The sequence below is a fragment of the Urocampus carinirostris genome, chromosome 18, assembly GCF_059441175.1.
Source record: "Urocampus carinirostris isolate Australia breed hairy pipefish chromosome 18, RoL_Ucar_1.0, whole genome shotgun sequence".
Classification (NCBI taxonomy): domain Eukaryota; kingdom Metazoa; phylum Chordata; class Actinopteri; order Syngnathiformes; family Syngnathidae; genus Urocampus; species Urocampus carinirostris.
The window spans coordinates 23,922,360-23,944,454 of NC_142366.1; the positions used below are offsets into that span (position 1 = coordinate 23,922,360).

General features: G+C 40.5%; 1 protein-coding gene across 1 annotated transcript in view; it reads right to left on the minus strand.

Annotated features, from left to right (window-relative positions):
* znf438 (zinc finger protein 438) overlaps positions 1-20,883 on the minus strand; it is a 44,009-nt gene extending 23,126 nt beyond the window's left edge. The window contains exons 1-2 of the mRNA XM_088322284.1: positions 20,763-20,883; positions 16,858-16,947 (exon numbers count right to left, since the gene is read on the minus strand). The gene's annotated coding sequence lies outside the window, so the exon portion shown is untranslated. The remainder of the gene's footprint in view (positions 1-16,857; positions 16,948-20,762) is intronic.
* Between the last annotated feature and the right edge of the window lie 1,212 nt (positions 20,884-22,095).

A 22,095-nucleotide genomic window follows, 5' to 3' on the forward strand; every position in this document is an offset into this window, starting at 1 on the left:
TAAGAGTTTGTTTGATGCTTTTTTTGAGTAATTAAAGTAGTAACAAAGACGACAGAAAACAAAGGCTAAAGATAAAGACAACGTGCTGCGGGAAGCACCTTCGAAATCAAACTTGCTTTTGACGCCAAATTCAGGCATCAAGCAGTGTACTATGGAACAATCAATCGACATCACTATTGTGAAGGTAAAACTTTGAGAACATTAAGTCGATGAAAATCGGACAAAAGCAAATCATTCCACTCTCTATATATTCATTATATTTATTTAATCATTTCAGGCAGTAACATTCTTTGTTTACACATCCAAACAAGAGTTTGATGCACTTCAGAATGCCCGAAAGGGAGAAGGGGGAAGAAAAATGAAGAAATCTCCTCCCTTATGCCATACATAGAAATCTCAAAGTTAACCTCATGCAACTTCTGTTGGACTGACATTTGGACTGGATTTGGTTTTATGTTCCTGATGTTTTTGTTTTAATGACACAGGATGGCCACATCATTGTGGGCCAACAATCCTAAAAACAATTATTGGAACTATTAATCATACCACTCTCGTTTCAAACAAAATGCCTAGGATATTGTGTTCCAGAAGATCCATGTTTAAGGTATTTAGTATATCCCAGGTTCCCTTTATTTTTGTATTTTCATATCATCTTTGTTTATAATAGGACGCTTTATTTGTTCTGATGATGTCAATTTATTTCTATATGTTTTGTACCTTAGTTGCACTTTTTGTTTTTACTTTGGTTAACTGTTTATAGAGATTATTTTTCTTTTGGCAAGCTTAATAAGTTCTCTTGTAAACCAATTGCTTTTTTCCTATTTTTCTTTATCGCATATTCTTTTAGCGGACAATGTTTATGATAAAACCTGGTCAAAATCTCTAAGAGTTTGTCATAAGCCCATATTCGTATCCGATTCTTTGTACAGTGTGCTCCAAGCTTGCTGTGCTAAGCATGATGATGGGCTCGTGTATGCTAGGCTAACAACTCTCTGAAGCCATCGCTAAGGACCCTGTATCTCACTAACGCCAGATCTATTACCCACTACGTTCGGGGAGATGTGTCTCCATCCGAGGACAACCGTTGCCAGCGCGCAGCTCGCCGGCCGCTTTCTAAATCCGTTTCTTACTCTGAAAGGAGCACTCCAATTTTGTATAATGACAAAAGCATGGGAGTAAGGGATGATAAAGCCCGGACCACACAGGAGTGGATGGGCTTTTTACGAATACCTGTAGCTACGTGTGCTTTAGACGAATATCCTCAAATTTGGGGGGGAATTTTGTCTAATGACAATAAAACCATTCAACTGCTATTGTGTCTTAATATTTGTAGATCTAGAATTGTTTTAATGTTACAGTTTTCTACAATCAGGTGGTAATGATGTCATCTTGAGGTAAGTTTAACCCTTTGGTGGCTTTTATGTGGGAGCGACGCTAATTTGCGGGTGGTTGTGGTCCCCTTTAACTGCAAAAACGCAGGGATCTCTGTACTAACTAAACTTAAATACTTTCAGATACATATCAAATAAAAAATGTGACATTTAATTCAGCTAGATGAAACTGTATAACTAAATGGGAGAGAATGACTTCAAAAACAAACCAAAAAAATACATTCATAGCGACATGGCCAGTACTCAGTTGGCATAGATCAATTTTTGTGGGCATGCCAACTGATTTTAGAGCGAGCAGGCTCATCACGAGCGCTAATTTGCTACAGCGAAAAGCGCCGGGCAGAAAAATAATAAGCTCTATTCATAATGGGAGAACCAGGAGAGGCAGATTAGCTTGTCACTGGAATAAAGAATGAAGATGAATTTCAAGCCTTAAAGATGCCAAGTACACTCCACCTATTCTCTAGTCTTATTTCATAACCTAAAGGTCTAAATCACAAAAGAAAAAGGATTCAGGGAAGCTCAGGTGGCCACCTTGATAACCAATTTATTTGATGGTTATCCATTCAGCAGGTTTGGGGCCGTAATTAAAACAAGGCATATTAATGATACTTGTGACCAGTACGTTGACAATGACTTTTTGATCCTGCAAGCTTAACCACTTACCGTTCCTATCAAACTGGCCTATAAGTTACGGGTGGGACAAAAGCTCAAAGCCTTAACTTGTATCTTGTCAAATTTGATTGCAATCTGAAAGAATAATCTTTGTATTTCACACAATTTTCTAAAGCTTTGCCTAAGTGTTTCCAAAAGTGGCCAATTGGAGACAAACAGTTCGCAACCCCTAAAACTAAGCATCATTTTACTATGGCCAATTTTAGACATAGTGAAAGAGTTGTAAATGTTGACTTCTCTTTCTAGAAGTGAATCCATGTTTGCGCACACTTTTGTTTGTGCGCATGATGGTGACTAAAAATCAATCCCGATTGGCTTTGCGCACGCTTACTTTTGGGTCTGATTTGAATACACACCGTGAATGTGGACTCTTGTTATTGTCAGAAACTTCATTGCCCGACTAATGTGTCAATCCACATTTGTATCGGTAACCATTGGCTTAAGATATTTTCAATTCAGGCCCTCAAATGCAGTCACAGGCTAAGACCGTGAAAGAAAGCTTACAATTGGCAAAAAAATGGTGTCAATCAAAATGTCCAATGGCTATATTGAAAGTCATCTATTTTTGTTAAAGGAACAGATACAGACAGATACAAGGAAGCTCGCTAAGCATAGCAGGAATGCTTTCAGGTGGATTTTCTTTTTTATCCGTCGCTATTATCATATGTTGGAGTCAATATTTTACCCGGTTGTATTTAATGGACTCTTGAGAATGGAAAAACACCATATTTGCGGGGAATCGTATCATAAGCTGACTCCCAGGAAACGTTGTAGGTGAGCACTGCCGGCTATCGTTTTCGGGTATCATGACTGATGGCGATGTTTCTGTGATGAGTACATTTTGAATCCTAAGAGTCGAAGCCGGTGACATCACGAAGACGCGACTTTGTTTACCGACGTCCCGACGGGACACGAAGGGGTTCATGCCCGTACTCCAATTCATCAGCAATTCGTGGGAAATAGTATTACACTTTGATAAATGTCATTCTCTTGTGGCAACCACCATCTAAGTAATCAAGCCTCTCCGAAGCACTTTCTCCAAAAGCTGATCATATTAGTCCCAGGGCAAGGCCTCGTTAACCAGCCATAAAACAACCATTTCCAAACGACGGTCATCGGACTAGGCGCTAATTTCCTAGAGTGCCAACAGGCAAAACATTTCTCCCCTTCAGCAATTTGAACGGATCTGTAAATCATGGTAAGCGTCTGGAAGATGATGAGATTCCAGCTCTGGAGCCAAATCATCTATCAAGAGTTCCTACACCTTTTTCATGGCCAAATTTAAGCAATTTTAAAGCGCAATTTTTCCAGTTCCACTGATGCCCAAAATAACGCCGCCATCTAGCTGTTTGCGCATATTTTGTGCTGTTCCCATCGATGATCTTTGTGGGCAGATGACATCAATTCTGCCATTCTGCAATATGCCACACTTATTTATAAACACAGAAAGGGCTCTATAGTTCAGTAAGGAAGACAATAAAGGAAAGAAAGTACTGTACACACACACACATATATATTATATATATATATATATATATTATATATATATATATAAAAAGCAGAAAGATGAGCCAATTTTAATGATATTGATGGCTTTGAAACTTAGTGCATTTGATCTTATCAATCTTAGAAACTGATGAACATTTGCTTTTTATTTGGCTTATTTCAATTGATATGTTTGCATATTTTTCAGGGGATCTGGTTTTAAATGGAACTGTAAAAGTTAAAATCGTTAATTCTTTTTGTTGCATTTTATCATTTATTTATAGCACCGAAGAGTTATTATTTTCAATTTTTGCTTTATTGCTTAGCATTTTCAGGGATTTTGTGTTGCTAATTGACCTAAAATATGTTCGGTATATAAAAGGCTAAAATTGTTCTGCATTTTTTGTATGTCTAGGAATATTTGAATTTATGTGTCATGTGTTTTTCAGGCATCATGTGCAAAACATATAAAATTACTAAATCAATTGGTGCATAATGTTTTATTACTATTTATGATATAAATGTCTGAGTAGCCGTTTGGAAGCCGAGCAAAAAGAGACTGTTTTCTAAATAGAGCCGTCCTCTAGGATGCGACCAGTAGGGGGCAGTGATGCTTCACCTGAAGACACCACAATGACAAGACACCAGAGAAGGTGTGTCTGTGTCACTTTCACGTACTTTTTAGAATTTTTCTACATTCATTGTGTGGTCTCTTGAGTCAGACTACCAAAAAAACTGGCATTGGCACAAATGTAAGCATTTTAAAGCAATTTACCCAAGACTCAAGCATTTTCTTGACCTTGAAAACACATTAAAATGTAAGCATTGTCAAAGATTTCAAGCCTTGTTCTCAACTTTAAAAAATCAACCCTGAAATCTATTCATAGCACTGCTTATAAAATACAAGGATCAAACATAGTACGGTCATTTGTCCCGTCTTCGGCGTGTATCGACAGGCCCCCATTAATGCAGACATCTCTTTAACAAAAGGGTAGAAGGTGTTTGGGCTCCCTTTCAGTCAGTGGCTCGCGAACTGCAGAGCCTGGAAATGATTAGGCCTGGGAGGGCAATTAGCCCGAGCATGGCCGGGCTAAATATAGTACCGCTTGGCCCGGCTCTGATCCCGGGTCGTGTCCGCCACGCAGGCTCGACGCACATATGTTAGCGCAATCTGGATCCTTTCATGACCGATGCAACGGCTCTGCTGACTCAGACCAGATAACATAACTCGGCCGTCGATCGGGTGTCTCGCGTAGCGGGCAGGGCGGACGAACCCAAAAAGGAAACGTTTCCCTTAGCCTCGGTGGAAATGGAATCTGCAGCTATTTTTTCCCCTATCATACTATAGCGCGAGTTCATCAAAAATGCAATGGTCGGGATATGTTTTCCCACAGTCAACTTCTTGTTTCATAGCTTCCTGCCCCCTTTCGGTCCCTGTATCTGCTCAACGCCGTGAGAAAAAATGTAGATCCTATCCTTAAAAAACAGGAGGTTCGCCCACTTGTTCACCTGGGACAGCTGTTGCGCACCAGAGGCAGACCGAGAAGGTTATAAGAGCCTGGGAATGTTTAACATCTAGAAAGCAATCAGAACCGAGCCACTGCTCGGGGAATTGGACAGGAAATACGAAGTGTAACCCTTTCCTGCCTAAAAGGAAAGACAAGAGGAAGTCATTTAGCCTATGACAAATATGCAAACTCAAAAGCCAGTTTGAGCAGAAAAGTGGAAAAACTCGACTTGCTGTGCATTTCTATTGAGTTCAACAGGTTAATCAGCGTTAACGACAGCACCAAAACACAACAAAATCGCCGCACATTTTTGGAACCCTTTCCTTTTCTATTACAGGATGGACCTTTCCCCAGTCACAAGACAAATCGAGGAATGTCATCCTCCTCAACTGTGGCTGCTGACAACAAGCCTTTTCTTCCTCAAACGGGCTTATGTGGCAAGACTTGCGCGTGTGCAGAGATGATAGGAAGTTTCGCTTCCGTCCAGCGTTCCTCCTTTCTGTTGATCGTTGTACGCTCTCTTGTTCACTTTGGTGCTTCTATGTCAAACCGTTTTGTCAAGTCCTGTTTATTTGTGACGCCCTTAATCACAAAGAGTCTCAAAGGGCTGCACAGATCAAAGACTATTGTAAACTACAGACTATTATGACACCATCCCCTGATCTACAACCTACATGAGGGCAAATAATACACAGAAATTTCCACAGTTTAGGGTGGCAGATTCCTCCATCGGAAGATATAGTTGAGTGTCATCTGCGTAGCAATGGAAACTGATATTATACTTGCAAACAATATCACCTCATGGAAGCATGTCAATGCTGAAAAGAAGGGGGCCAAGTACTGAACCCTGCTGAACACCACGGGTAACACTAAAGGGCTCAGATGTCATTTCACAATATTTAACACAGCGCGTCCCATCTGAGAGGTAGGATCTGAACCCTAAGAGGACTGTTCAAGGCATTGTAGGAACTAATTCAGTGAGGATCGTCCCTATTCTATCCAGCAAAGCATTGTACTTAGAAATAGATTTAGAAAGTGTACCAAAGGTGAAAACGTGACCCAATTACAAATCAGAGCCTAATTACATTTGAAAACCTCCCCACCCGCCTTCACAAAATGGAATTCCTCGTACACACTAAATTCATACGCAGCAATATTTCAGCAGCCCGTGGCACCAGAATAAAAGACGCAACCGCATCCATCACAGGGCGAGTCTGTGTTTGCTGATGATAGAACGTGCCCCCCCCCCACCACTCGAAACTTTGTTATCTGGTTTGCCACGAGAGAAATGAGAACAATGCGGTGTGGCTTACACTCGTCGTTGCCCTGGCAAGAGCAACCCGTCGTACGGTACGTCCTTGGAGTGACATTATTTATTGAAAGCAGTTCAAATATGTATAATGAATGCATTATGAAGAGAGCTTCTGTTGAGGGAACATTGGCTGGAACTCCGCTTAACATTGGCTGGCTCGCTCCCGACAGATGTCCCTTGTGAGCTACGCGATGGGGATAACGCGGGAGCGGGTCTGAACGCTTTAATTTACCCCTTTTATGAATGGGAAGCCTTTGCTTTTGATGCTCTATTTTAATGTATAGACAATTTATGGCCCTTCTTTGAGCAGAGATTTCAATCTTAATTACTTTGTTAATTAACTGTGGTGTATTCCGAGTCCCTCTGCGTTGCTGAGTGGGCTTCTTAAGGATTTCGCACATTCGGTTCCTAGTTTCAAAGGCGCCAATCCTGTGCTTGTGACTCCGATTTGCAAATCTGGCTGTAGGTGGGATTTTTTTTTTTACCTTCAAATGTCAGAAAACCCTAAAGTGCTCCAGCTTTCGGTTTCCACTGCCAGGGGAAAGCTGGATTTTTCCCTACATTGCGTGCATCCGAGCGGCAGACCACGGATTTATGTTTATTGTTTTCCAATGAAAGAGTCAGCGAGGAAGATGATGAAATGGCTCCCTTATTTCCAGCGCCTCAGCTTTGATATATGGATTAAACATTGGGCTGATCAAAAGGATGCAAATTGTCAATCGGTGTTTTCTCTGACTTTTGGTCGGATTTCAAAAGATGCTACGTAGTGTCCGATCGCACGTACAAGAAGTAGGAGAATTGGCCTGCCTGAGAAGAAGTTACAGCGAGAAGAAGTAATGTCCAGCTGAGGCAGCTGCTTGCGATTACGCTCACCCCCCCTCCTCCCCACTGGCAGGAAATGAGCAATCATTTAGTACTGACAGGTACATGCTGAACCACAGCTATCTCTGCTATGAACCAACCGAATAATGGATTACAGCAGTTTAGTATTAACCTTAAAGGTGAAAGAGAAAACATAACATAAGCTGTTAGAATTCATTCTCAGTTACTATGTTTTGAAATCAATCAAGATTATTCCCAGGAAGTAGCAAATGACTTAGATCCAAGTGTGTCTTTACTTCCCAAAACTCAACATTTTTTTGATACTCATGAGATCTACATCTCGAAAAATGCTGAAAGCCAGGTTGAAGTTGATTATTCGCAACCGGCATATACAATATATAACTGCACACTAAGAAATGCTGCACAGTATGATCAAAGAGTTCCTACTGTTAAGTTAAATTCAAGACTTTTTTAAATGTCTTTAGAAATCAAATTTAAGACCAAGTCGACAAAATAAAACTTGCCAATGTCAGAGTCCGGGAAAATTGCATAGAAGAAGTCTCAAACTCACTTGTTTGACTTAAGTCGTAGGTGTTCGAAGACCACAGAACCTCGGCTTTTACCGTAGGCGTACTGCCGAACGCTCAAAGATGTTATGCCGCTGCTGTCCCGGTTGTTATCGGGTGTCCGGGTGGGGGAACGGTGGAAACAAGAGACGAACAGAACAGGGAAATACCTGGTGTCTGTTGGAAACTATTCTGAAGCTATGTGTTTTGTTTTTTGCATGTGTGACTCCAATGCCTTGACTTTCATCGCGCCAGGTACCTGGTAGAGCTTTTAGCCATGGCCACCTCACATTAAATTGAGACGTTTCCATGGTCCATAGTAAACGTCTCTTTCAGGAGTTGCTATGTGTATTGTGAGAAGACATATGACAAGAGTCGTCTCTGAAAGGACCAACTGAAACCACATCACCATTTTTTCATAGTTCCGTTATTGTGGTCACGAAAGGGAATCGGTGAATGATTAAAAAAGACAACAATTACGAAACCTTTTAAGATGAAACAAATGTAAATCTTATTAATGTCTTCACATGAAGATCTTAAAAAAATTGATTTAAGACATTTTAATGCCAATTTAGGCCTTATTTATAGAACAATAAATGTAATGCCTTTCAAGACTTTCAAGGATCCGAGGGATCGCTGGTGAGGAGAAGCTGGGGATAAAGAGGATTTGGAAGCTCTGCATTTCTTTGCGCCTTACTATACATCAACACTAACCCCAATTGTTCTTATTCCATTACTGGAAGGAAGTTGCGATTCTGTTGAGCTCAGTACATTTGTAGTTATGAGACCCAACGGGAAGGTGCCTAAACTATGAGTTGCGTACCAAAACACAAACTGCACAAAATATGAAACATGCAATTAGGTAGAAATAACAGAAGACTGAAAATATTGAACATTGCAATTGTGTATGCCCAGTAAATTGGGAAAAAAAACCTAATTGCGATTTTACAGTCCTGTATTACAATTTGCATGCGATTTTCGCCTTTTATGTGCAATTTTTGGGGGTTAATGATAGTGACGTGCTTTAACCTTAAGAAATTCAGCGCCACAATGTGACATTTTCAGAAGCATTGTCCCCGAGTGCCAAAACTAAAAATACAGGAGGGGTTTTTGTTTTGTTTTTTAACTCTATAGGCTTTTACACGGCTTGTCTGTTAGTATCAAGGGTCAATGAGTTATTTAAGAATGATAAATCACCACTAGATGGCAGGAGGGGCTTTGATCAGATCTTTGTCAACGCTATGGCCCATATGCAGAGTACGCTCGAAGTGGTGATGAGAGCGAAGATATATATTCTGTAGACAACCAACCAAACTTGCTATTCACATTCATCTTTTTCGGCCAATTGCAGGCTTTGTTTTGTCCCTTTAGCCTATGCAAGCCCGTAAATGATAAAAAGGATCCGCCCCCTTTACCTCCGAAACTTTAGCCAATAGTGAACGATTCAACTGATGATTGACACATCTTTTTTGGCCAATTGCAGGGTTTGTTTTGCCCCTTTAGCCTATCCGAGCCTGTAAATGATAAAAAGGATCCGCCCCCTTTACCTCTGAATAACTTTAGCCAATAGTGATCGATTCAAATGATGACTGACACATTGGTTAGCCAATGAAACGCCGGTATATAAATCCCATCATACACCGCGGACTACTTCAAGTTCGGGGGAAAATCTAGTCGGCGGCTGTTGCGTTAGTTGCAGGACTTTGCGACACACCATTGAGCCATATATAAGGCGCACTGCATTATAAGGCGCATGGCCAGCTTTTGAAAAAAATTAAGACTTTTAGGTGCGCCTTATAGTGCGGAAAATACGGTACAAACTGTTCAAAGCTCAGCTAAAAAGTCTCTGTAGTGCGAAGTGGAAGGAGAAGAGGACGACGAGGTGAGCGGAGAAGATGAGGTAAAATTTTGGACTATTTGATAAAGTTTCAGGAGCGAGCAGAGAGAGTGGGAAAGGTGAGATGACACAACATTCATTTGGACAGGTAACTTAAAATTAGTTTTACTTGGTTATATCAGTATCAGAAATTATTTTCCCCCCATTTTATTAACACTCCACTTATTGAAACATAAATATTTTGTTTGTTTGTTGTACATGATTCAATTGTTTGTTTGTTTGTACATGATTCAGATTGAATCGTTTCTTGTACATGATTCAATTGTTTGTTTGTTTGTACATGATTCAAATTGAATCGTTTCTCCGGCGCCGTCACGAATGGCAGCCACTCCAGCAGCTCCCGTGTTATTTTCGATTGTTCTCAGTTATTTTCGATTGTTCTCAGCTTAGGGATGCTGCTGGAAAAGTGAATTTCCCTTCGGGGATGAATAAAGTATCTATCTATCTATCTATCTATCTATCTATTCTTTCCAAAAAAGATGACAAAGTGCCTTGGTAATTGTGGGGACAGAGAGGGATGACATTTCGTACACGTGTGCGATCATCATAACGACCCGAATCATGTGATCACGTCATCGGAAACTTCGGGGCTGGAAAGTCCTCGCAAAGTTCATGCATAAGTTCAGTGTTCTTGCAATAAATTGTATTTTGCAAGAAAAGTGCCCTTGGTTTATGGAATGCATTGTTTAGATATTGGGTTCATCCAAAATTTATAAAAAAAAAAAAAAAAAAAAGAACTGAATTAAAGGATCTGCTTGAAATGCGTCCTTTCACAATGAGCCGTTTTCTTGGCAACTTAGCAATGTTTAATTGTTTTTTACAACACAATGGTAAAAGCGAGAGGCGATGTGATACTATCACAAACGCAAATGATCATGCAGCCCTGATCCAAAATGTCCAAGGGGAACTTGTAAACAAGCAGCGAGTTCTGTTGTTAAGGCTCCGACCGTCCTTTGGAAAACATCTTTGTCGTGCCGCCCCGGATGTCTCATTATTGTAAAACAAGCAGCGGGAAGCGCGACACAGAAGCCACCGGCCCTCGACGATGCCTCTTTTTCAATTAGGGAAAATTAGCCCAGCCAAAGTGTATCTTCCTGTGCAGCGATATCCTTGCTAGTTTTACACACACACACACACGCAACCATGTTTCATGTCAAAATAAATTTAGTGAGTGCTGGAATTAAAGGCGATTGCACGAGGGGAGTTGTAGCTCCACATGAGTGCACAACAGGCTTAATAGCAGGAGGTTGCTCTGGCATCTATAAACTTTACAACCTATGAGAATACATAGGCAGAGACACAGTTACACACTTACTACGCCTCACTACCTCCCATAAATTAAAGCACCCGGCGATTCCGTACAGTATAAAGTACCTTTACATGGCGGGCATGAATCAAATCATAAACCCAAGCAGGGGGAATTTCCATTGGGCCGTGCATTAGCTAAAGCAGGTTGATGCCTTCGTCCTTCAGAGGCCAATAGAATAATACCACTGCCCTTCTACCATCGCCCACATCACTCACATTAAAGAGAACGATTCGGGAGAATCCTCGGTCGAAAGAACCGACAATTTGCAAACAAAAACATTTTTTCGCAGTTCTGAAACACGATCGGTTTGTTTTGCAATGCGAGCCCCGAAATAGAAAATGCGGCTGCAAAACATTCAGGCGTGGTGCCTGACGCTCGCTCTCATAACTTTCCAGAGACTCTTTGCCATCGCTGGAGCAACTCCACTGACCATGGGCGTCTGTGGTTAAAACTGCGCTCGTCTACGGGTCGGAGTAAGCGAGCGGGCTCCGCCGTTGCTGACGCCGAGCTCCCTCGCAGGGGGAAGGACTGAGTAATGGCAGGGTAACGTGATCCAGAGCTCCGAAGGAGTGGAAGCGAGCGTGACGCCTAAATCATAGCTGTGGGAAGGAGAGCGGGAGACGTGAGGAACGTGTTTGCCAGACAGATACGGAGGAAGATGAGAGGCCGAGAAGACAATGGGTGGAGTAATGAAATAAATTCAATTAACTGGGGGACCATATATTTTGGAAACGGCCCCATAACACAGGATGCGGGAAAACGCCTCTCTGCTGCCATTCATGAGCCTATTGAAGTGGGAGGACCGTCAGAGGAAGAACAGGGTGTGGCTTGGCTTTCATGTTTTAGAACGCTGTCCCAGACGGGATAGATATGTGCGCCAAAATGAGGCACAACCAAAAATATAACAGTAAACATAAGTTGTCATTGAGTCTCATTCTGGAGCCACCCAAATTTGACGACTTAACACTTTGCAATACGGACGCTGCCCTGCGGACGATCGTTCGTAAGTTGCTTCAGTGCTTTATTTTGTATGCGTATACACGCAAACAGAGGAAGTTGAAGCTGGATTTCTTCTTCGGTGTGGACGCTCTCACAGCGCCACGCAACTGAAAGAAACACCTCAGTAATATCAAGTACTCAGAAAAGGTTGCGCACAATACAAAATCTAACTTTTCCGAATATTTATTTGACATCCAGAATTTTTTTTTCCTATCTACTGTTTATCGTAAATCGAATTGTCGTAAGTAAAAGGCATCTGTATAGCGTGACTAAAATTCATCAAGAGGTTTCAGATATCATTGTCCGTAAAACGCTGCTCTGGTCAGACTCAACGGAGAAGCAATATTCACCAAACTATTACTGAGCCACAAAACTCCTTTTCCCATCCACCATATGGTCTTCATTCATTATTTAGACTCGAGATGTGCTTTCCTTGTTCTTCCACCATCCATCCATCACATATTTGGGCAGCACTTACTCGAACAAGACTCGTACGAGCGGAGCAGTATAAAAGAGAAACACTGAAACAGTTTGGAGCAATTACGCTAGAGAAGGGATGTCCGAACCTTTACCCGTGGGATATTTTCTACCTCATCCAGGTGGCCGCGCCACAGTAAACAAAGTCTAAACTAATCGTTATTTACGATACTTATGAAAATGGATGAATCTGATCTCCTAAAGACGTTTTTAATTTTCTCCTCTGCATTCAAATATTGATTTTTTTAGAGTCTAAGATAACCCGAACATCTGCCCTATTGCCAACCGGATTTTTTTTATTATTACAGAGCACAAGTTCTTACATTTTTTTAAATTAAAAAAAAAAAAAAAAGATTTAAAAAAAAATGTAAGACCTTGTGTAAAAACGATATTAGAGCCCTCTGCCGGACCAACTAGTGGCACTACATCTTTGACAACAGAATTGTGTGCATTGTTTTTGCATTCATTTAACATACTTCGTGTCTCTCAAATCACGTAATACAATGTATCGATGATCTAATTGGCTTTCAATAGTCGATTTTAATCGATTTTTTAAGGATGGGTTGTTACAGCCCTACTCATTTTATTAATACATGAAAACAATTTGAACACACAGCTCTCTTTTGGAATGCTCCGTCATTAAAAAAATCCGGGTGGCAATAGGGCAGATGTTGGGGTTATTTCTTCTGATACGGTTTCTCCACAGCACTTTGATGGAAAGCTACGTGCGCGCACGCTTGTGTGTATTACAGTAATACGATCATACTTCTGATTGAGCGGAAACGTTAGACAAGCATCTGAGTTTCCCTCGCCTGCTTCCACCCTCCTCAACCGGCCACACGAGAAACCGCAGTGGAACTGCTCGTCAGCCAAAGTCAACATCACAAGCGCCCTCCGTGGCACGGCTCTTGTTTACGCACGGTGCCGTGTTTACATCCCGGCCCCTTACTCATGCTTGGGGGGATGCAAAGTATGACAACAATTTGCTTCCTTTCCCAGCCATTGTATGTTGTGCGCCTTTAGAAGTGTGAGCAATTTGCCAAAAGGAGCGTGATGAACGAGCCTGTCACAGTCCAACTGTGACCGACTCCTCAAAAGACAGGAGAACCTCACCGGGCCTGTGAAAACTCTTGAAATGGTGCCAGCTCGAGTCCACGTGAGCGGTAGGCCTCTCTGAAATGATTCCTAAACGTGGAAAGTAATTGTATGCATTCTCCTCAAATTTGGATCGAATTCACTTGTACACTAGAAATACACGACACGCAGTCGTAGACCCAAGAAAAAGATCAGCCAATCAATTACAAATCAAGTCATTTATTTTATATATTTTTGTTCAAATATGAATCCTTTACAAAACAAATGTAGCTAGACAACTATAATCGTTACACCAGGTTATGATGTCTAATTTATTACACCTATGCAAAAATGGACACATTTGTGTGAGTAGTGTTTGTACAACTTTTCTCAGTACTGTATAATTTCCTAAGAAAGTACCAGACCGAGGCGAAGCACATGACCTAAATCTGGTCTGCAAAAGATTTGGATTCCTCGTGGTTTGTGGCTGCACTCACTGCAGATCTGAGTTAGACCTGGATTTGATATTTTTGGTACTGATTGTGGACTTCGCTTCTTCAATTGAATATAATGTTATTGATAATATCTGTAACTCTGAACATAAAAATGTTACGTAACTGCTAAGGCTGTCGCAAATAAGAAATATTAATCTAATCACCAATATCGTTTTTTTCCATACAGACTTCCTTTTACGGTGTACCAGTCTTGGTTTGCAAAACCTAGGAACTTGAAGCACAGCAAAGAGACATTTATCTGCTCTGCTGCTGTATCCATTTTAAGCATGCGCGCTGAAATAAGAGTATTTCTACCTCATTTTGTTGAATTTTACACTTGACAGAAGAGTTGAGTCAAAGACCTTACGACCTGATACCTCATCTGTGCATTGTTCCTCCAAAGGTTTTAAGCTAACAGGCAGAAACGCTGCACTGTTGCAACTGTTTTAATAAGAGAAACAATCATGATTTGATTATTTCTTGACCATTAAACTGCTCTTCTTTATTAAGGTGTACAATATATGTAATATTAAGCTCATCCAAATCACTTTTATTACCCTTGTATGGCTACAACCCAATTACGGTTGCACTCCAGTTGGCAAAAAATATACAATATAAAGACTAATAATTAGAAAATATAAAGTGCTCACCTCTAACATAAGGTACTTAAACCGGGATATTGCACCTAAAACTGTAACAAGCCACCATGACAACTGAAGTACATTCAATTTTTACAATGCTATGAAAATAAAGTCAAGTGTAAATAAAGTAAACAATAAAATGCAAGAACATTTGAATGGTAAAAATATCAAACAAAGTAAAAATATCTTCACTGCAATACAATTACTTTAACTGCGCAGCTGTTTTGGAATCAAAATACAATGACCACATGTGAGGTCCTTTCTCAAGGTTTCTCTTTTTTCCTCACACTGAGGTTTTTGAGTTGTTCCTTGCCCACATGCTGGTTTAAGCTCAGGTCATTGTGCAATTGTGTAATTGTAATCCTGTGCAGTCCTTTGAGACATTTTTGTGATTAAGGACTATATAAATAAATGTGACTTGACTTGAAATGTTTAGAACTATAAAAACATCTCAAATATGAGCATATAATGCAGAAGGGGGGGAAAATGTATTTATCGATCGTGATGTGACAATGAATCGTCTCCAGAAATGTTGATTTAGGACAGCCCTTGCAGTTGGTAAGTCCACGGTTTAGGAAACGACATCATTGGAAAAAGTTGAACTGTGGTAGATTGACAAATGAGCCCACCATCAGATCGCAAAAGGAACAAATTAGTAGGTCTAAGTGAAGGGTAAATGCATGCTACCCTTTTGGGGCGACATACGATGACGGCTCGGCATTGAAATGGAAAACGCTCAGAAAAAAAGCAAGTCTGAAGGGGTGCGAAATGAAAACATCCTGCAGGAGTTGCCGCATGTGGGATTCACTGACCTTTACACCTTGTTATAATGTGACAAAACTCGGCTTCCTGGCAATGGTGAAAATAATATTTTGTACCTGGAAACCAAAACCCTCTCCGGAATACACACCGCAGCGAGAGCTATTTCCAGTTTCAGTATGTTGGCTCTGCAAAGAGGGGAATTTCTCCTTCACTCCTCCTCTCAACAAATGATCACATCTGATCATTAACATCTACCAGGCATTGCAACTATCCCCGATGCACTGTAAACATTTTTACGAAAAACAAATGTGCTTAATCCTTGGAAGAAGACATTTTTCTCACAGATGGTGAGAAACACCCAAGCTGACATACGGCGAGCTCAAAGTAGCCAACTGCGGCTGATCAGGCAGAAAGCTTCCAGTCACCGATCAATAAGGAATCCGATACAGCAGATGGCTTTTTTTTTTCCACATAGTGTGCTGGTTAAGAGCCAAAATCAACTGCTAAAAGGCAAAATCTTCCAAATAAAAAACGGGGAAAGTGATCAGACAAAAGTTCTGTCTTTTACATGAACTACGGGCCAACCATATCAACAAGACATACTAGGTGGAAACATGACATCTGACATCACATTCCTTATCTTTTGGCCAAATTGGGGAAGTGCCATTTCATCATTTAAAACAACTTGCTGCAATTTTCAATGAAAAGAAACAACATGACTAATACGTTGACATGTTTCTGTTGATCTTGCCGACGGACAGGGAAATGAATTCTTCAATCGGCATTCTCTTTATACAGTTCACCGATGTGAAAGTTTCATTTAATGACTAAATTGTTGGGTGAATACGTGCATCAAATGAATGATTTAATACACATTTGGTGAGCAGGATTTACGAAATTTTCCAGGTGTATCGACATTTCGTTCTGTGTACATTGTTACAAAGAATGAAAATACAAAGGAAATTATTATATTATTATTATTATTATACAAGTTGAAAGAAATGTCCAAACAAAGCAGACACATCCAAGTCCAACATAGTACAGTTTGACAGATTATTTCAGATCTTCGATTATTTTCTGTAATCCCTGTTGAATATTTTTTCTTAGGGTGCCGTGAGGGTCCGCTACACCTATTAGCTACACTTCATATTATGTGCAAAGCCTGAATGTGCAGTGTAAACAACTCCACCACTGGTTGCGCACTGCCAATGAGAGCGTCACTGCCCCCTGATGTAGCGGAAGAGCAATTGCACTATGATCTGAGACGATATAAATAAATGATGCATTTGTATCCAAAAGGATAATAGACAAATATAATGTGAATCATTTTTGACAGTATATAAAACTGCACCAAAGTCAAATGTATCGAAACATATCACTTCATTCACAATTGAACAGCCAAGCGTCTGATCGAAAATTTGTCAGACAGTCAGAAAGTTACATACCAGTTTGCTGAAAACGCAGGCCTCACCATCCATCAATGCTTTGTCATCCAGATAGGGCACATTTCCGGAACTTAGTTTCTTAAAGCCTCCCTGAGAAAAAAAAGGAAAGAATTATTAAAGAAACACATGGACTGCAGAAATGTCATATACACACATTTACACACATATATATCATATAAAATGTATGTACATTTCAAAGTAGAAATTGAACAGCCCATTTGCTAAATCAGGCCTTGCGTGCTATTTCATATGGTTCACAGAGAACTTTGTAGCACAAAGAAAAGGCATCTGTTATTTTGTTAAATGAGATACGATCCCACTATCTGACTTATAAACTAGCAAACTTTTTTGTTCAGAGGAAAAAAAATAACTCAGATGTATTACATGAAGACAGGGGTTGGGGTTGAATGACTCATGAGCCAAATGTGGCTTGTTTTGAGATAAAATTCACGTTTTAAACTGCATTTAAGCCGGGCCGGCAACACCACATGTATACCATTAGCGGTAGGTGCGCAGCAGCGCTTTTTAACCTTTGAGACTGGTGAAAAGAAACATCATAACGATGACGCGCATGAGGACTTATAAGACAAATGTAAGGTTGGAACTGTGAAAACATCGTATAGCTGAAGGTAAATACATCTTTATCCTCATTTGCAGTATTTGGTGACATTTTTACGAAAGAACTCCGCTAGCACCTCGTTTTGAAACCATTGTTTACGACGAAAATGGTCAGGATGGAGACAAATTTTAAGCGGGCATTATTATTTCATATATTTTTGAAAATCACAAAACATCGCAGTAAAATACAATTCACTTCACAATTAGCTTTTGTCTGGAGATCAAGTTTGGCAGCTTGGTTGAATTTTGTCTTAAAATATATAGTGTGGGTCTCACAGAGAAATAAATCGAAACATTTGGTCACATACGTTGAGTCAAAAAGGTCCTAACTACTGGTCTTGAGTCGTGACTACTTTTACTAGCAAGAGCAAGCACTTCCAAATGCCCAAACTTGCCACCCCCGTCACCACCTCTTTGACCTGTTGCTCTCTGGTAGTCAGCAGAGGTCCCTCACAACTATAACAAACAGGCTCAGAGACAGCTTCTTCCCCAGGGCCATCACCACCCTAAACGAGCGCACAAAACGGAATTGGACCTTGCAACTTACTTTAGGGTTTTTCTTTTTTGTTGCTGCTAAATATTATTGCACAAAATTGTGAAAATATAAACAATGTGACTTATTTGGGGGTTTTTGTTGCACTTATTTTGATTGCACTATTGTTACTACGCACTGTTGTTTTTCATTCGCAAACATTGCACTCTTATTAGAACTTAGGCCAGTCTCTGAGCACTACGTTGTATTGTTTTGCATTTTATTCTGATAGTCTTTTCTCTTTTTTCTCTTGAAGGTCTTTATTACATATTTACCCTTGACTGCCATGTCTGATCTCGTTGGATAGAACATTTCAAAATGTTTATCAACAATAATAAAGACAATTAAATTCAATTTCACAATATTTCAACTTTTGCACCAAAAATCTAGTCCTCATTTCTACTATCGAATTGAACAGCAGTGGAAGTTATCAAAAATGGCACACAATTCTTTCGCTGTATCATTGACGTCAATGTCAAATGGCTGGAGTTTTCTTTAATTCTAGAGGAACATAGACAAGCAAATGCAATTTGAACCATTAGTGCAGCAACCACCAATAAAAAAAAGTGTGACGCAGCCCTCATATTCGTTTTTCGCGCAGAATGATGAATTTGCTGTATCACTCAAATCAGGCGGCTCCTTCTGCCTCCGGTAACTATGGAAACTAGCACTGTTTAATGTAGGGGAGCGAATCCCTACCCTAAAAGCCGGGCTGAGGAAGGATGGACACCACCAAGATGTACTTGCCCAAGACACACCACAGGAAGTGGTGTCCCCAAGACCCTCGCAATTAAGGGATTCATGAACCGTGAACAGATTTGTAACATTCAGGCTGTAAATTGACTACGGCGCAGAGTAGAAACTATCTGACTTGCAATCAATAAACACACTAAAGGTTATTTTTCCCAAAAACTTTAAATCTTCAAGAAACCACCACATCAGCACGATATATTGATTTGAACCCCCATCAGACACTGAAATATGTCATGCCACATATAATTGGAAACTGCAAATTCTCGGGATTCAACATTTAATGAACATTTAAAAATGTACTCATCACAGAAACATCACCATCAGTCTGAAACAAAATACCCGGAAACTATAAAGCCAGAGTAGCTCACCGATAACTTGCATGTTAGTCAGCTGATTATAGGATTCCCACAAATATGGACATGGCACATCCAGGACCAAATATTTTTGGCCACGAGTAACCGATTCAATTGATGATTGACGCATTAGTTAGCCAATGAACTTCCCAACATAAATGTAAACATTTTTTTGATGCGTATTCAAATCAGAGCCGCAAATAAACCTGCGTAAATGCAACTCAGGATCCATTTTTCTGCACCAATATTATGCGCAGGAGTGCACAATCACAGATTCTTCTGGAAAGAAAAGTCAAACTTTTACAACTCTTTCAAAATATCTAAAAAAATGAACGGGTCGCCTCCAAAACACCACTTTTGGAAACGCTCAAATCTACCCTTAGAAAAATTGCGCGAAATACAATGCTTAGTTTTTCAGATTGTAATCAAATTTGACAACCTGCATTGGCTCCCTGTTTGCTTAAGATATGATTTTAAGGTTCTGTTGGTAGTTTACAAAAAAATGCATAGACTTGCTTCCACATATCTTTCAGATTTCATTTCCCCCTAGATTCCGGTCAGGAGACTTTGCTGTGAAAACGCTGGTCTACGAGTGATCCCAAGAGCCAAGAAAAGATCCACAGGATTGAGAGCCTTTGCTATTCGTGCTGTGGAATGCTCTTCCCCCTGAGATTCGATCTGCAACCTCAGTGGAAATGTTTATATCTAAGCTTAAAACACACTTCTACTCTATACAATATGAATGACCTATATTCTATGTTGATAATATTTGTGTATCATTTGTTATTGCAACATCCATTGCAGCCTGGTCATCCTGGAAGGGGGATTATCTCATGTGCGGTCCCTTCTTCATTTTCCTCATGATGAAGTTTTTGAGTTTTTCCTTGCCCTCGTGTTTAGGTTTTAGATCAAGGGATGGTGTCATAATAGTCTGTGGTTTGCAATAGTCTGTGCAGCCCTGTCAGACTCTTTGTGATTAAGGGCCAAACAAATAAACATGACATGACTTGACAAGGTACCCGAAAGGGCTTCGACCGATTGTCTCAGCTGTTATCCAGCTAAGATGCCCATGCTACACTCATCTGCAAGCATTGGATTGCAACGAAAAATACAAACCTTTTAATAGTCTGTGTTCCAACTCAAATGACTCAATGTTAGTATCCTTTGCAAATATGATTTCAGCTTTGGAGTATTCCCTTATAAAGAGACCAAAAGCGTCCATATCCTCCAAATGGTTCAAGAACAGCATTCAATTGATTTGGGTACATCTTGGATGCCGATTTGAGGTTCATTCCCTTTTCAAATCAATTCAATTTGATGTCTGCGCATCACTATGACATTGCCTGCAACTCGAATCTTCACTTGATGCGGTTTAGCTTAGCAGGAGCTAGCTTAGGCCTACTCTTTCATTTCTCCACCAACATGGCTAAAGGCAAAAAAGGAGAGTATTCCGTGTGCGTAATAACTTAAGTGAATACTGTTTTTCAATTTCAACGTCTTCACATGGAAGAGCTAGCACAAGCATTCGAGCTCCATGTCCAATCTGAGGTGACTGACAACAGTACTTACTCGTCTCTGTTTGGCTTCGGTGACACCAGTAAATGTACCAAACCCCATTCAACCGTTACATGTCTTAAATTATGACTAACCTGGAGAGCCAGAGGCCCGGAGGCTGCGCCCTCACCTTCGAAACGACATCATTTTGAGAAAATATTGGGCAAAAACCGTCGATTCTCATTTCTGTTTCGCTGCGGCCATTTTGGGAGAAACCTTCAGTGACATCAGACAGGGGTGCTGCAGCTATGGGAGTTCGTTCAAATTTCTGATTCCTATTTTTTAATCAGCGTGTGTGAGTCTCAAACAATTCATTCGATAAAATAATTTATACTCTGTTTAATTTGTGGTCATTACTAGTGAGAATACCGAGCTTTGTAGACGATCATATACTCCCTCACTCGCACAGAAAATGGTTGAGTCCGTGTGTAATGCGAGTCTACTGCTGTCTGGGATTTCCGCGACTGCAAACTCAGAACTCAAGAAAACTTTCCATTTTTCCTACAATAATATTCTTTGTGTTTATTGAGGCACAGTGCAAAAACGACAACAGAATAAGTGTTCCTCAATCATCTGTACAGTACAATAATACGATACAAAATCTGACCGTGATCCCATTGAGAGGAGAGCAAAGCAAAGGCTATTAAAGCGTACATCTAAAACCTACACAAAGGGCAAGCAAAACTCAAAACCTCAGCGTTAGGAAAATGAAGACACCTTGAGAAGAGGTCATCCTCCTTCCAGGATGACTAGGCTGCAAAAGATACTGCAAGGGCATCAACAAACTCCTGTGGGGTTCCGCAGGGTTCAGTACTTGGCCCCCTTCTTTTCAGCATTGACATGCTTCCATGAGGTGATATTATTCACAAGTATAATATCAGTTTCCGTTGCTACGCAGATGACACTCAATTCTATCTTCCGATGGAGGAATCTGCCACACTAAACTGTGGAAATTTGGAGCCCTGCCTCTCTGAGATCAAAGAATGGATGTCACTCAACTTCTTGCGCCTTAACTCTAAAAAGACCGAAATGCTAGGTATTGGTCCATCTAAATGCCGTGACTCTGACGGCTCTGAACATTGACAAATGTAATATCACCTAGAGTGACTCAGGGGCGGCAGTAGCTCAGGAGGTAGAGCGCTCGTCTTGGGATCAGCTAGAATCCCGGCTCGTCTGTGTTACATGTTGAAGTGTCCTTGGGTAAGACACTGAACCCCTAATACCCCAAATAAGCAGGTTAGCGCCTTACATGGCTGCAAGGCCGCTATTGGGAAATGTGGAGCACATTGTAAAGGGCTTTGGGAAGTCATTGACTTGAAAAGCGCTATAGAAATGCAGATCATTTCATTTTCATTTCTCAGTCAAAAATGGAGGTGTCATATTGACGCCGATCTGTCCTTTCAAACACACGTTAAGAATATTACTAGA